This window comes from Hyaena hyaena, unplaced genomic scaffold (genome assembly GCF_003009895.1).
Source record: "Hyaena hyaena isolate Hyena2069 unplaced genomic scaffold, ASM300989v1 scaffold_6, whole genome shotgun sequence".
NCBI lineage: Eukaryota > Metazoa > Chordata > Mammalia > Carnivora > Hyaenidae > Hyaena > Hyaena hyaena.
In genome coordinates, this window is record NW_024080638.1 from 2,097,454 (window position 1) to 2,112,134 (window position 14,681).

Genomic DNA, 14,681 nt, shown 5'->3' on the forward strand with positions numbered 1-14,681 from the left:
CTTAAATCACTCAGGAGCCAAGCCAAGCCAGGCTGAAAGAGGAAACAGCCTTGGCCAGGTCTGTGTTCCAGCACACTCTATAGACATCAAAACAAAGACAGGGTAAAATCTAATGAAATCACTTTCAAACAATGAAAGCAAGATGTTGACATCCTCTTCAGGGTCTGGCCATAATTAAGATTGTAATGTCCATGGATAAGACAGGCAACTGAGTCAGAAGGCTTTCCAAGGGGAGGTCTTAGCAGTTAAGTCAGATGATGACAATTACTGGATATTACAAATTTGCACAGGAGTTAAATGGGTATCTGCTTTGGAATGTCTGTTTTGACTCAGTGAGGCCACCCCCATAATGACTGACTTAACAAAGGACTCTAGGGTGGACACACCCACTTTTATTCCCTCTATTAACTTTCCTCTCCAAACTTCCACACTAAGAAAGCAACCTTGACCCTGACTCAACTGATCAGCTGAGGTCGTGGTAAGCATACTTCACCATTGTCTTTCTGGTTCTGCCTTCTGTACTCTATTTCCTACAGAGGAAATGTGTTTTAGTGTTGGTATGAGATTCACTCTGTTAGCTCCAGGTTACAATGAGACCAAATTAGTCACTAAAATGCTGAGTCTTCAGCAACTCTGTCCCTCCCATCCCCCCTCACTTTATTCAGGTGAAGTGGCTCCCTTAGGGTTCTGCAAATATCCTCTGCACATTATGTCACTAAGGAAGGACAGAGGTCAGACTTGGCCAATGTTCTCTGAAGAACTTTTGGTTTTATGAGTTCTATTCAGAAGTGGGCTTTAGAAACATAAGTAATATGTATTAAATAACCTGAGACTGGCCAATTTCAGAAGTTTTAAATTATCTTAAGAAAGCCATCATGAGAAATGTCTACAATTTTCCCAGGATAACCTATCCAATCTTCTGATGATCAAATATTTTAGATGTAATATAACAACAAATTGATAGGTCTATTAAGGATTGTATAGTGCAGACCCTCATATTTTAACATCTAATATCCAACTTTTAAGCAGGTATCCTGGTAAGGAATGTGACTGAGATTTTTAGTTAAATGGAATCTGTGTAAAAATACTGTGACTATAGCAGATGATCCCCCTAAATCCTTGGCTACCTAGTGACCTAAAGTGCAGTTACCTATTTCCTGCTGCAGCAAGACGACTTCTGTCCATCTCTGAAGAGAAGATCCTGTCTAACAGGTTACATTTAGTTGGGGAGTCCTTTTCAGAATTACAGGGCTCTGGGAGTTAGAGGTATTAGAGGACATTTGTAAAGGATTATTTCTGGATTGATAAACCACTTAGTGACCTATTTTGAGGTTATCTAGGTTAAGACTAGGCTACTATTTAAGAGAAAAAGGAAGCTCCAGGGGTAACAATAACCCAGGCATCCCCCCTGACCACCAATGCCACCAATCCCTTAAACCTTTTGAGAACTAAGAAGGGAGGCCTATGACCAGGTATTAGAATTCTGCCTTTACAAGATTTTTCTAAGTTCTTATTTTATACAGAGAGGTTAGTTTTGAGTGCCTGGGCTTATATTATACTAGGGTAAAAATGAAGAGGAAAGTCTACAACTCTTATTATCAAAAGCCTATATATATGTGAGACCAGGCACTCAACCCACAAATCCAAACTTCCTTAAGATAAGCAATCAGTCACAAATTTGGGGGATATGTGCAGTGGGTCATGGTGCGTAGTGAGTCAGAATGGGACCAATGGCTTGGTTCACACATCCTCCTGCTTATACATTCACTGGCCAGTAGAAGGAAGGAGTCAACATGTGGGAAATACATGGTAGTGATAAATGCTGCATCCACTATTCTAGGCTTAGCCCACCATCTAAAGTCACCCAGATTATAGGAGAGAGATTGCTTTTAGTATGTGGGTTCTAGGCCAGAATTCACTAGATGGAGAAATTCTGAATGTAACTTGCTGAGAGAAGGCTGTAAACTAGAGGAAGTGCAGAAATATGATAAAATTCCAAAGTGGAGATTGTGTGTGAACCCTTTGATCCCCTAAATGAGTTAGGTGTCATATGTCTTCAGCTCCTATTGATGAGTTGCTCTTGACTTCTGCTTGGCAGTCTCAACTGTATTGGGCTCTATGGGGGTAGTTCTCCTAACCAGATCTCTAGACAATCAAATATTTCACAGAATCACCATGACTTTCCCAGGGCTCATTTCCTGCACTTTGACCACATGCATGGGCCTGAGTCCTAAGTGGCCAGCTCCACTGTACTTTCTGTATAACATCAAACTCCATAGCGGCATATTTCCCCTTTCAGATGTCTCCTGGTGCCTTAGCTCAGGATCCTAACCTGGTAGACTAAGGCACTGACCATAGCCCCACAGGCCGGCCAGGGCAGGACGGACCACTGTGGGGGTGCAGACATCACTTAGCTTTGCAACTCTGCCTTCCTCCCAAATGAATGCCATTAACACCCAATCTCTTTCTAGGCCTCATGAGACAAAAAATCTAGTCAATGCTGGAGAGCACCTCCCTGCTATCCTACCATGCACTCATCAGCACTGAGAGACACTGCATAATCTCTTGGAGTAGGGAAGAAGCTAATTTTCGGAGCTGGCCAGGTTCACTCGAGTGTCCCTGAGTTTGGAACAGAGGGAGTAGATACACCTTTGACACAATACTAAGAGGAGAGGCCAGCAGAGAGCAGGGAAGTTTTGTTTTACAATAATGGCAAGCAATGTGTCAAGCGTTTACTATGGTGGGCATCGTCTAAGGATGCATGTATGATGTCATTGGAGCCTCTCAACAATCAGATAAGGTATGTACTATTTTTGTTCCTAAATTATAAATAAGAAAAGCGAGGCACTGAGAAGTGAAGGAATTCAATGCAGGTAGTGAGGGGTCCACTGAGGAGTCAGCCCCAGGCTGCGGGCTCCTGTACCCTTGCCACTATGCAGCCCAGCCCCTGCAAGGACTCTACTTCACATCTATCCTTGGATCTTTCCAGGTATTCAAGAGCTTTCCTAACCGCATCTTACAGATAAGAAGCTGAGTCTCAGAGAGGGTACATAATTTTTCCAAAAAGCACAGGGTTAGTCAGTATCCAAATACGGATTTTAATCCCTGCTTCCAAAGCCCATACTTTCCCCTATACAGCACACTCAATAGGTTCATTTTCCAGAAGTTTTGAAGCCTATGAGGATGAAAGAGAGGAGGAGGGGGGAGGTGGGAGAGCAACTGAGAAGGGAGGGAAAAAATTGATATTTAGGGAACAATTAAATTAATGAAATATTTATTTTTCACATGTTATGGATCTGAAGTTAGATTGCATGAGGTTCAGGACATACAAATATATTATGTGTGACTTGTTTGCAAATAACATGTCCAAGCCTCCTTCACTTAATGAACCAGGAAAGGTTTGAAACAAATGGGGACAACTTAAAAACAAAAACAGTAAGACCCTTAGGGGATACCAAAAAACCCGAAAACATGTTTTCCACTCATTTAAAAAAAAAAACTGTCATGGTTTCTTGTCTTTGGTAATTAAGGGCTCTGAAGCAGTCACACACAATTTGCAGTTGACCGTTTGGGAGAAAGTGTTTGGGCCCAATCGTGAGGCCTCCCCGCCTTGCCCACAAAGGGGGGCACGTTCCTAAGCGCTGCTGCCATTCATCAAATGGGCTCGGCTTTTAGACTCGCTTTTAGAGCCGCCCCATGGGGAAGGGCAATTGTTCCTCGTGGTCTCAAGGGGAAGACATCAGTTTGGCGGTGACAGTCCCCGAATCACATGCATAATTGTTCTGAGAGAAGTATTATAGGACCAACAAAAAGAAATCTGTGCTGTATTATTTTGCAGGTTCCAACCGGTTGGATATAAAACAAAACAAAAAAGAAATTACATACTTGATGTGAAATTAGAGCATTTAACATTTCTGTTTCTTTTCGACATTTTAATCTATTCCTCCACGAGGATAGCTAATGGTTGTCTAAAAAGCTTTTGCCACTTTTCTACTGCATTTTAAGATGCCTATTTTCTTTAGCTGGTCCTTCCAACAAAACCATGTTCATTTTGTTCTTAGGATTTATTTCCAAGGATACAGTTCTTAGAGTAATTTAGGAATTATCCACAGAATTATTAAAGGATTTAAGAGTCTTAATATAGCAGTATTAATTTACTAAGGGAACCTTCAGGACATTTTTTTTGAATGTCTGGTAGTGAGAAAAAAATATTAGGAAAAAACAGAGCCATGAGCTTCGAAATAATTAATAATGAGAGAGATGGAGAAATGTAATTGTTATAAATAGAAATTTTTTCACATATAAATGAATGTGTGTGTAGATTACACAGTTACATCAGGCAAATTCCCTTGATGGTATTGTGCTAATATCTTCTCCCCAGCTACATTATATTTTTCTGTCATCATGAAGAGATGATGTGTAAGCCGGTCTACAAGGCAGGATGATAAGCCTGTTCATGAATACTTCCTCTACATTCTAAAGCAAGTCCTCCTTTGCTCCTAGGCTTAATGGTAAGAACTATTTGGGCTTCAAAAGTCATATTTAATATCAGAAAGCCAGTCCTTTACATATTTCCTTGTGTTAGCTACTGCTGAATGAGCCAGATGGTCTTTGTTAAATGATCAACTTTGAGCCTAGCAGAGTACACACAAGCACAATCCATGACCACTGACTCTTCCTCCCCATTGTGCACATTCACACGTTTTCATCCGTAACCAGTGAAGTGCATAACCCTCATTAACGTATCACTCAGTAACAAGAAAATACAGAAGTTGTCCTCCATTGAATAGTTCTATAATTTGTGGGGAAATGCTGTGAAGGCTACAAATGGGGGAGCCAGAGTCCAGAAGGCGTGCTCAAGTGCCCAAGAGGATTCGTAACTTGCCTTCCAAGGCGGCAGGTCTGTTATGGGGTCGGCCTTTTCTTTCACGGAGCACCAGGGGATATTTTAGAAACAGAATCTGGGGCAGAGCTGAACTGTGGGAAAGAGAGAGGTACCTTTCCATTGGTGCAAAAGGAGAGAAAAGGACCCCTCGGGAGTGGGCAACATAAAGAGAACTGAAGGAAGGGGAGATGTCTGAACTTGGGGTTCCAGGCCAAATACTGTATAACACATGTGGCAACTCTCTTTCTTCATTACACAAGGAACAGATAGCTCACAAATGCAGCTGGACGAGTTAATTCTATAGAGGAATTCAGAGAAAAGCACAGAGAACTAATGTCTGGGTTACATTCTCATGAAGTCAACACAAGTAACTATGCCAACCTCCCAAATCTTCAGGCTTGAAAATGAGCTGAAAAGTTATGCATGGTGTTCTACTTTCTAGAAAATGAATGGTGGAGTACTGACCTTAAATTCCTTCCTATGTAACTCAAGAGGAGGATCTATTTTACAGTGAAAGTGTTAAGAGACCATTTTTAAGCTTACTGAGAGAGAGAGAGAGAAAAGGAGAGAGAGAGAGAGAGAGAGAGAGAGAGAATGAGTGGGGGAGGGGCAGAGAGAATCCGAAGCAGGCTCCACCATGTTGCTTTCAGCACAGAGCCCGACACAGGGCTGGATCCCATGAACCATAAAATCATGACTTGAGCCGAAATCAAGAGTCAGACGTTTAAGCAACTGAGCCACCCAGGTGCCCATAAAGTGTTAGAGATTTTTTTAAAAAAGCATACCATCATACATTTCTTTAAACGCATAGAGTGTACAACACCAAGAGCAAACCCTAGTCTAAATGACGGACTCTGAGTGATAATAATGTGACAATGTAGGTCCATTAAATATACTGTTGTGGTAGGGGATGTGGACAATGGGGAGGACATGCATGTGTGGGGACACAGGGCACAAGAAAAATCTCTGTACTTTCTGCTCAACTTTGCTGTGAACCCAACACTGCTCTAAAAATAAAGTATTTTTTAAAAAGCAGCCTCTACCTTTACCCTAATTGACTCTGTTTCATGCCATTTATCACTATATGAATGACTACTGTTTTTATGACTTATTATATTATTTGTTTTTCTCTCCCTCACTACAATGTAGGGAAGGGACTTCGTCATTATAACCATGTATTGTTAGCACTTTGAAGAGGTTTGGTACTTAGTAGGTATTCAATAAACATTCGCTGAATAAACAAATGATAGTAAGACCATAAATATACGAGATCCCAAATGCATGTCTTTGGTAGAATTCAAGAATTTGGTAGGCATGTGACCACAAGCAAATCATGTCCCATCTCTGGGATTCATTTTCCAAGTCATCCAATAAAGAGCTTTGCCTAAATCAGCAGTGAGCAATCCTTGCTATGAAAAGTACATGAGGCCCACCTAGTTACACATATGATCTAATTTGTGTGTTAATTTATGGTAAGTAATATCATCTTTGATCTAATTTAAGCATGAAGTTAGAAACTAGAAAGCTGCTTCCTTTGTGCAACTTCTCCAATATGCACAGAAATTAACATTTTAGTGACTAAAAGGCAGTGCCAAATTTCTCACTGGCATTTTTCTATTTAATAAGCAGCTAACTTAAGTTATTAAAATATACATTTCTCTGAAGGAATCAATAAAGTGATTTTTTTTTTTCATTCTGACTAACAGAAAAATTGTGCCTACTGTTTCTCCCCTTCATTGGCTCTGGTGCAAGATAAAAAGGTTGCTGATACTTGGTAGAGTCTCGAACTCTTTTTGGAGATAAATGACTAAGGTTTATCAAAGTGGACTTGGAGGTGGTATGCAGCCAATAAATCTCAATTAGTCTATAGTAATTCTGTACTATCATCACAAACCAGGGGCTCATAACTAAATCCCCTGAAACAACTGTGCTTCTTCCATTTTGTTAACTGTAAGGTAAGGTAATGGAAAAACAAATGAATCGCCAGCTCCCTTGACATCTATTATTATTTAGGGTGATAGGAAGAGGGGTAAAGGAGGCAGTTGGCAGGAATTTGGTTCTTTGTTTTCAATCCACACTTGAAGACTCTTGCTCTTCTTTATGAATTCTGAACTTCACGTGTAATTAAATCTCTAAAGAATAGAATGACGATTGGCAAGTTGCCGTTCTAGGAAATATGACTGATTGAACAATACATTTCCAACTGTTCTCTCTGCTTCCACACTTTTCCTTTTGCAAGGCATACTAAACTCAGCCTTCACGATACTGCATAAATCTAATCATATAATAATAATCATATTGTTTTGCTCAGAAACTTATGAGGTCCCCCTAACACCTGGAAAATCCAACCGAGGGTTTTAGCATGGCCTTCGATGCTTCTGGTCTTTGCAGAATGAAGGTTCTACTTGAACTTCATGAGGCCTTGAATGGATCCTAGATGTTCCTCCTTCCTACTGTTTCCTCTCTTCCTCCAGACTGAATGTACCTCTCTGTCCCTGCCCCCACCCCTGTCAATACCCTAGAAATTCATAGCAGTGACCTCCTTTTCTGGAAATCTTCCTGTAAACTTATAACCATTCATACTCTTTGGGTATTTTCTCTCTCTCCCAGATTGACAGTGACTCATTCTGCCTTTTAATAGACTTATTTGTATCTTACTACCCTTTCAAGACTATAAGCTTCCTAAAGCCTGGAACCAAGTCTCATTCATCCGGTTCCAAAACTGCATTCTTTCCACTGCTACAAACTGCTGCTTTCCTTAGGAGGAGCAGCTAAACCAGTTGGCATTGTAACCGGGCCTTGTAACTTCTCTTTAACACATAGGTGGCCCTTGATTCTATCTCCTGTCACCCATTTACAGAATGGCTGTGAGTCACAATAGCAGGACCCCTGCCCGCCCACTCCCAGGGTGAGGCCAGCACATGGTAAGAATGCCCAGTAAAGACTATACCAGCCCATCCTTCTAGCTAAGCAAATGTATTTGCAATCCAGAAAGGACCAGCAGTGATCCCCTTCCGCTTGACACCTGCATTAGTTTCCTGTGGCTACTGTACCTAATTACTAGAAACTGGGTGACTTAAAACAATAGATATTTATTCTCTCACAGTTCAGAGGCCCAAAGTCCAAAATCAAGGTGTCTACATGCCTCTCTGAAGGCTGACCTACTTCCAAATGAGCTCACGTTCACAATTCCTGGGGGTGAGGACTTGAACATATCTTTTTGGGGGACACAATTCAACTCACAGTGGCACCCAACCCTCCCCCCCCACCCACCTCATACAGCTTACTACTCCCAGAGAGTTACATATGTCACTGTTCATGGTCCTGCCGATGAGCCAATGAGCTTGAACCTCCCACTCTCCACAGTCCCTCGCCGAGACTACACTAATGCCATAATCTTTGAAAAAGAAACAATAATTCCTTTTTTAAAAATTGAGCTCTAATTTTTAGATCATTATCTTTAATTATAGCAAAATACAGATAACATAAAATTTTACCATCTTAACCATTTGTACAGTTTCAGGAGCATTAGGTACATTCACAGTGTTGTATAAACATCACCCCCGTCCATATCCAGAACTCTTTCCATCTTGTAACACTAAAACTGTGTACCCATTACACAACAACTTGCCATTCCCCTCCCCTAGGAGGGCTCTTCTAAACATGGAATCAGTCACTAATGACTGATAACTGAGTTGATGTAACCCAAGATTTTGATTGTATACACACACACACACACACACACACACACACACACACACACGTTAAGTAGAAGTGAAATAATGATACTGGTGATAAAGTCTCCACCATAGGTAGTTGTAATAAACTAGTCTGGTACAATTGAGAAGAGTTTTATGCTACTTGTCCCAGAATGTGACCCAATTCCCTCATTTGACTGACGAAATTCTTGCCTAAGCAAAAGTGACTCAGGCCTCTTGGGGATGTTTGTGGTAAAACCTCATGGGAAGGTCTCACTGGCCCCATTTGAAAGTGCACTCAAATCAATGCTACAACATTTGTTTATAGCTCTTATCTGTACCAGACAGGACTCTAAGCACTGGGACACGGAAATAATACATTCTCAGCTTCAAGAACTCAAGCCCATAGTAGATATAGATAGTTAATACCAGGAATATCTGGTGTTTGTCTTTTTTTTTTTAATACAGTTTTTCTATCTTTAAATGTTTATTTTATTTTTTATTAAATTTTTTAATGTTTATTTTTAAGAGAGAGAGACACACACAGAGTATGAATGGGAGAGAGTCAGAGAAGAGAGGGAGAACACAGAATCTGAAGCTGGCTCCAGGCTCTAAGCTACCAGCACAGAGCCCAACGCAGGACCCAAACTTAAAAACGACGATATCAGACCCGAGCCAAAGGCGGACACTCAACCAACCGAGCCACCCAGGTGCCTCTAAATGTTTTGTTGTTTTTTTTTTTTTTTTTTAAGGATGCTACATGTCAACTATACTTCGGTTTTAAAAAAGGATGTTAAAATCTTTCTTTGGTCAACTTCCTCTTCTTTACTCTTCTGCTTAATTAGTCCCACACCCCTGGTACTGTACTTTAAAATATTTTATAGCAGCGGGGTGGGGGGGGTGTGGAGGGGTGGGGGGGTGCCTGGGTGGCTCAGTCAGTTAAGCATCCAACTTCTGATCTCAGCTCAGGTCATGATTTCACTGTTCGTGAGTTTGAACCCCACATTGGGTTCTGTGCTGTCTGCCCAAACCCTGTTTGGGATTCTCTCTCTCTCTCTTTCTGCCCCTTTCCTGCTTACATGTTGTCTCTCTCTCTCTCTCTAAATGAAAAAAAAAAACAACAAGTATATTTCAGCAGGGATGAGTTTGCAAGGAAGGATAAAGTATCTGTGGACGTCAAGGAGACATTGGAAAACACAAGTCTGAAGTTCAGGAGAATTCTGTGTTGGAAGAAAGGCTTGAGGGCAACTTGCTGGAATTAGTCAGAGGGCATCTAGTGAAATTGTTCTCCATGAGTGCCCTATCTGGTGCTTCTGCAGATTTTCCTGGTCTGAGAGAATGTGTACTCCTTCACAAAAGTAATATTGCCCAGAAGTGAACCCTTTTCCAGAAAGCCCTGACATCCTGAACCTTCTCTTTCTTTTTCCTCTTAAATATTGATATTCTGTCCTAGGTCCCTTCTTATGGTTACTTTATACTATCTTCCTGGTCCATCTCACATAATCCCGTAATTTTAATTACTGTATATAATCTGATGACTTCAAAATTTAAATTACCAACACAGACTGCATTCCTCAACCTTAGAATCCCAGATCCAATTGCCTCTAGGCATTTCTTTTGTTTTGTTTTTATTATTTATTTTTAAGACAGAGAGATATAGAGCATGAGCAGGAGAGGGGCAGAAAGAGATATAGAATCTGAAACAGGCTTTGAGCTGTGAGCACAGAGCCCGATATGGGGCTCAAACCCACAAACTGTGAGATTATGATCTGAGCTGAAGTCGGATGCTTAACTGACTGAGTCACCCAGGCGTCCCACCTCTAGACATTTCTACTTGGAAGTTCTCTGACATAGCCCTCAAGTGTGTCTAAAAGTCACCTATGTCCCACTGCCAACTCTTTCCATCCCATGCCGCACTGTATTTGTATGGTTTTATCTTGGTGAACGGCACTAGCACCCATGCCTTTCTTCCCTCTCTCTATCAGGGAGACATGGAGGGAGAAGAATGTAACTCAGAGCTGCAGGATTCTCAGTGGTTTGGCATTAGATCATCTTAAATTCAGGGATATGTAAGAACACATTAAGGAATGATGACACACTCTCCAGTCCCCAGGCCCTTAATGTTGTGTTCCCCCATTGCATCAGTGCATCAGAAATCAGGCAAGACTGAGATTTGTATAGACTACCATTCCAGGAATAGACACACTGGAAAAAAGATAAAACAGATCAATATTCTGTACTCCAAAGCCAGGATTTTCAGAGCTGTTTACTAGTGAGTCAGTGACTTTTTGTCCTTAATTTGATTAATAGGTTTTAGTGACCATCTATCGCTAATGAGAAGACAGAGAAAAAATGTCTTTATATAGATTGTGGGATTTTTTTCTTCAATTTGACTCCCTATTACTTTCCAATGTTGGAGAAAAGCAAGCAAGCAGGACAAGAATTACCTGGAAGGGATGATTTATTTGGATGATGTGCTTGTTTCTGGTAGGACTTGGTGGAATGTACTACTGGAGGTAGTGGACCTTTGAAGGAAAAATATACCTAATTCTGTAGTGCTCGTAGATATTCTTTTGATCTCACTAAATGATACTGAGTATTAAGTGTCATAAGAAAAATATTAGGCCATTGACGCTACCCTTCCAGTTGCAGAAACTTGAAGGTATTCCTGGAGTTCCATGGAGATTTTGAAAAATGATTCTGGAATTATGAAACCATAAGTAAATTTATTCAGAGCTATCAGGTCAAGAACCCAGAAGCAGCAAGGTCCAGAGCCCTGGTCTCTGCATCATTAGAAAGGAAGACATTGGCCAGGTCTTCAGGCCCCTGGTGGACCACTTGAGCTTCGTGGATCCAGGGTTCCCTTCTGGGATGATAAAAATGTTTTGGAACTAAATAGAGGTGCTGGCTGTACAACTGTGAACACACTAAGTACCATGAATTGCTTACCTTCAAATGGTTAATTTCATGTGGCATAAATTTCACCTCAGACGCGTATTTAGAAAATCCTGTCAATTGGTGGTGGTTGAACTCTCCTGCCCCCATGACTTCCTAGTTCCTTTGCAACAAATCCCCAATTCATTATCATGTGTCCCAAGACACTACAAATCTGGCCCTGCTGCTCTCACCTCTCTTTGCCCTTGCGGTTGCTTGCTCTATGCTAGTCACACAGCCTTGTGGGTTCTAAAGCACAGTCAAGTTTGTTTTCATCTCAGGGTCATGGCACTGGCTGTTCCCTTTTCCCATAATGCCCTTCCCTTGGTTTTGTGCAGGAACCATCATTTTCTTATAACTCAGGTCTCAGCTCAAAGCCACTTCCTCAGAGAAGTCTCCTCTGATGATCACATCTAAATTAGTCTCTCCTTAGGCACTACTGTAACACTTGGATTTGTTTCCTTTCAAGCACTTACACCATATGAAATAATTTCTTAATTCACTTTTTACTTGTTTGATATGTTTCTCTCCAGTAGAGGGTACAAATCATGTGAAGAATTTTGTAGATTCTGTTCATTACTCTATCCCCACCTCCTGACACATGAAGGCATCACAGATTCTTTGCTGCATAAAGGGAAGGAAGGGAGGGAGGAAAGAAAGGAGGGAGAGAGGAGAAATGGAGGGAGAGAAGGGGAAAAGATGGGAGAGAAGGAGGGAGGGAGGGAAGAAGGAAAGAAGGAAAAGAAGAGAGTGAAGGAGGGAGGGAGGGAGGAAGGAAAGGAGAGAGAGAAGGAGGGAGGGAGGGAGGAAGGAAGGAATGACCCAATGAAGAGAGGAAGACTGTTGAGTCATATCTAGGCAGGGTAGGGCCAGAATTCTCTAATAGATTAACAAAGTCTGCCATGAGTGTAGACCAGCTTTGAAGAGACATAAAGGCAGTGGTATGCTGATAAATATTTAATAACTAGTTCTCGGAGTTGAGGCTGGGGGTGGGAGGTGATGTCCTGACTTGTGGCATTGATCAGTTTACAGGGTTTAAACATTCTCACCATGGCCGATTTCAAGCAATCAGTGAGTTGTGACCTGGCTCACAAAATTCCTGAAAACGTACTAATCAGCTCTCATTAGCTGGTCCAAGCCAATTCCAGCACACCACTGCAGGAAATGATGTGCATTTGCTGTCCCTGAGATAGTTCTATACTTGCCTTTTACAGAGAGAGAATCTGAAGCCCGGAGAAGAAAAACAACTGGCTCAAGATCACATGGCAGGTACACAGCAGAGGCTAGTTCCTTATTTTTTAAAAAAATTTTTAAAAATGTTTTATTTATTTCTGAGAGAGACAGACAGACAGTGTGAGTAGGGGAGGGTCAGAGAGAGAGGGAGACACAGAATCTGAAGCAGGCTCCAGGCTCTGGGTTAGCTGTCAGCACAGAGCCTGACACGGGGCTCGAACCCACAAATTGTGAGATCATGACCTGAGCTAAAGTCAGACGCCTAACCAACTGAGCCACCCAGGTGCCCCTAGTTCCTTGTTTAAAGGCTGTTTTTCTTTGTAAAGGCCTTTAGGTGCTTTCAAAAGAAAGGTACCAAGAGACACATCACAAGTTTTTGCCTTGAGAGGGTTTACTGGAAGAGCTGTGAGGCTGTGTAGCAAAAGCTCTGGCAAGGACCCAAGCAGGTTGACAAACTCTTTGCTTGCCAGAAGTCTGGCTAGTCGGGGGGATTTTCAACACTTGCATTTTGCTTGGGTAAGGCTCTGCAGTAGGCTATTGGCTTATCCACCCCTCCCCCCCCACCAAACTCAAGTTGTTTCTTTGGGGAGCATGGACCTTAGCAAAAGGATAAGGACCTGACCAGCTATAATTCAACTTTTATATCTCAAGGAGTAAAATTTAGAAACATTCATAAAAATTAGTTTTTGTTATTCAAAACAGAATTCAATTCAGAATCCAAAAGAATACTTATCACACACACACACACACACACACACACACACACACACACAGAAAAACCAAAGTTTCACTCCCTTGCAGCTGCACTTTTTATCAAGGTCTATTTTAACACTGAACATGGTGTTCATTTCCCAGGGATATTCATGAGTAGAATGTTGGGGCTCTTTAAGAGCACAAAACTTTGTTTTTAATATTAAAGTTTATTTATTTTGAGAGAGTATGTGTGTGTGTGTGTGTGTGTGTGTGTGTGTGTGTGTGTGCGGGTGCGCACGCGCACATGTGTGTGCATGCACGAGAGGGGAGGGGCAGAGATAGAGGGAGTCAGAGGATCCAAAGCAGGCTCTGTGCTGATAGCAGAGAGTCTGATGTGGGGCTGGAACCCATGAACTGGGAGATCATGACCTGAGCCGAAGTCAGACACTTAACCAACTGAGTCACCCAGACACCACAACTTTTCTTTTTTTTTTTAATATTAAAGTTTATTTATTTATTTGGGGGGGGGGAGAGAGGGCAGAGAGAGGAGATGAGAGAGTATCCCAAGCAGGCTCTGTGCTGTCAGTGCAGAGCCTGATGCAGAGCTCGAACCCACGTACTGTAAGATCATGACCTGAGCTGAAATTAAGAGTCAGACGCTCAACCAACTAAACCACCCAGGTGACTTGAGCAGACAACTTTTCTTACTCATCTTTGTTTCTTTCCTCAGTTTGAACTCTCAGAATCTCCCAGACATCTCACACATAGCCTGGCTGATTGATTTGCTGAACTGAGAGACATAGAATCCTGAGACCAAGCAGAAGGAACAGCTAGAAAATGCCTGGGTTCTAGCCCTAGCTCTCTGACTGGATGCTACGGATTTAAACAAACCATTTCCTCTCTTAGAGCCTCAGTGTTCTCATCTGCAAAACAGGGCCATTGGACTACAGAATGACCAAGGTCTCTCTGGTCTCTCTCTAAATCTCTGAGTATAAAACAGTTTCCAGGATGCTGGGATGCAAAGTTAGCGAGCTATTTCAGAATGCAGCCCTGTTCACCTTTGTGAAACTGAGCAAAGCAGCACTAATTGAAAGCACACAGTCTGTGGAGCCAGGTAGCATCATACTTTTAATTCTGTTCCTCTCCACAACTAGCTGTGTAACATTGGGCAAATTCCTGCACATCTCTGAACTTTGCATCCCTTGTTTGTAAAGAGAGACTCTTAACCTCTTAATGGG

General features: G+C 41.8%; 2 long non-coding RNA genes across 2 annotated transcripts; both read left to right on the plus strand.

The window, feature by feature from the left end:
- The first annotated feature begins 428 nt into the window (after positions 1–428).
- LOC120236518 lies at positions 429–9,142 on the plus strand. The gene is made up of 3 exons (XR_005529693.1): positions 429–478; positions 4,411–4,511; positions 9,115–9,142. It is a non-coding gene; the product is annotated as an uncharacterized LOC120236518 (long non-coding RNA).
- A 31-nt stretch (positions 9,143–9,173) lies between these two features.
- Positions 9,174–14,350, plus strand: LOC120236511. The gene is made up of 3 exons (XR_005529689.1): positions 9,174–9,293; positions 12,732–12,786; positions 14,174–14,350. It is a non-coding gene; the product is annotated as an uncharacterized LOC120236511 (long non-coding RNA).
- Positions 14,351–14,681: the final 331 nt, after the last annotated feature.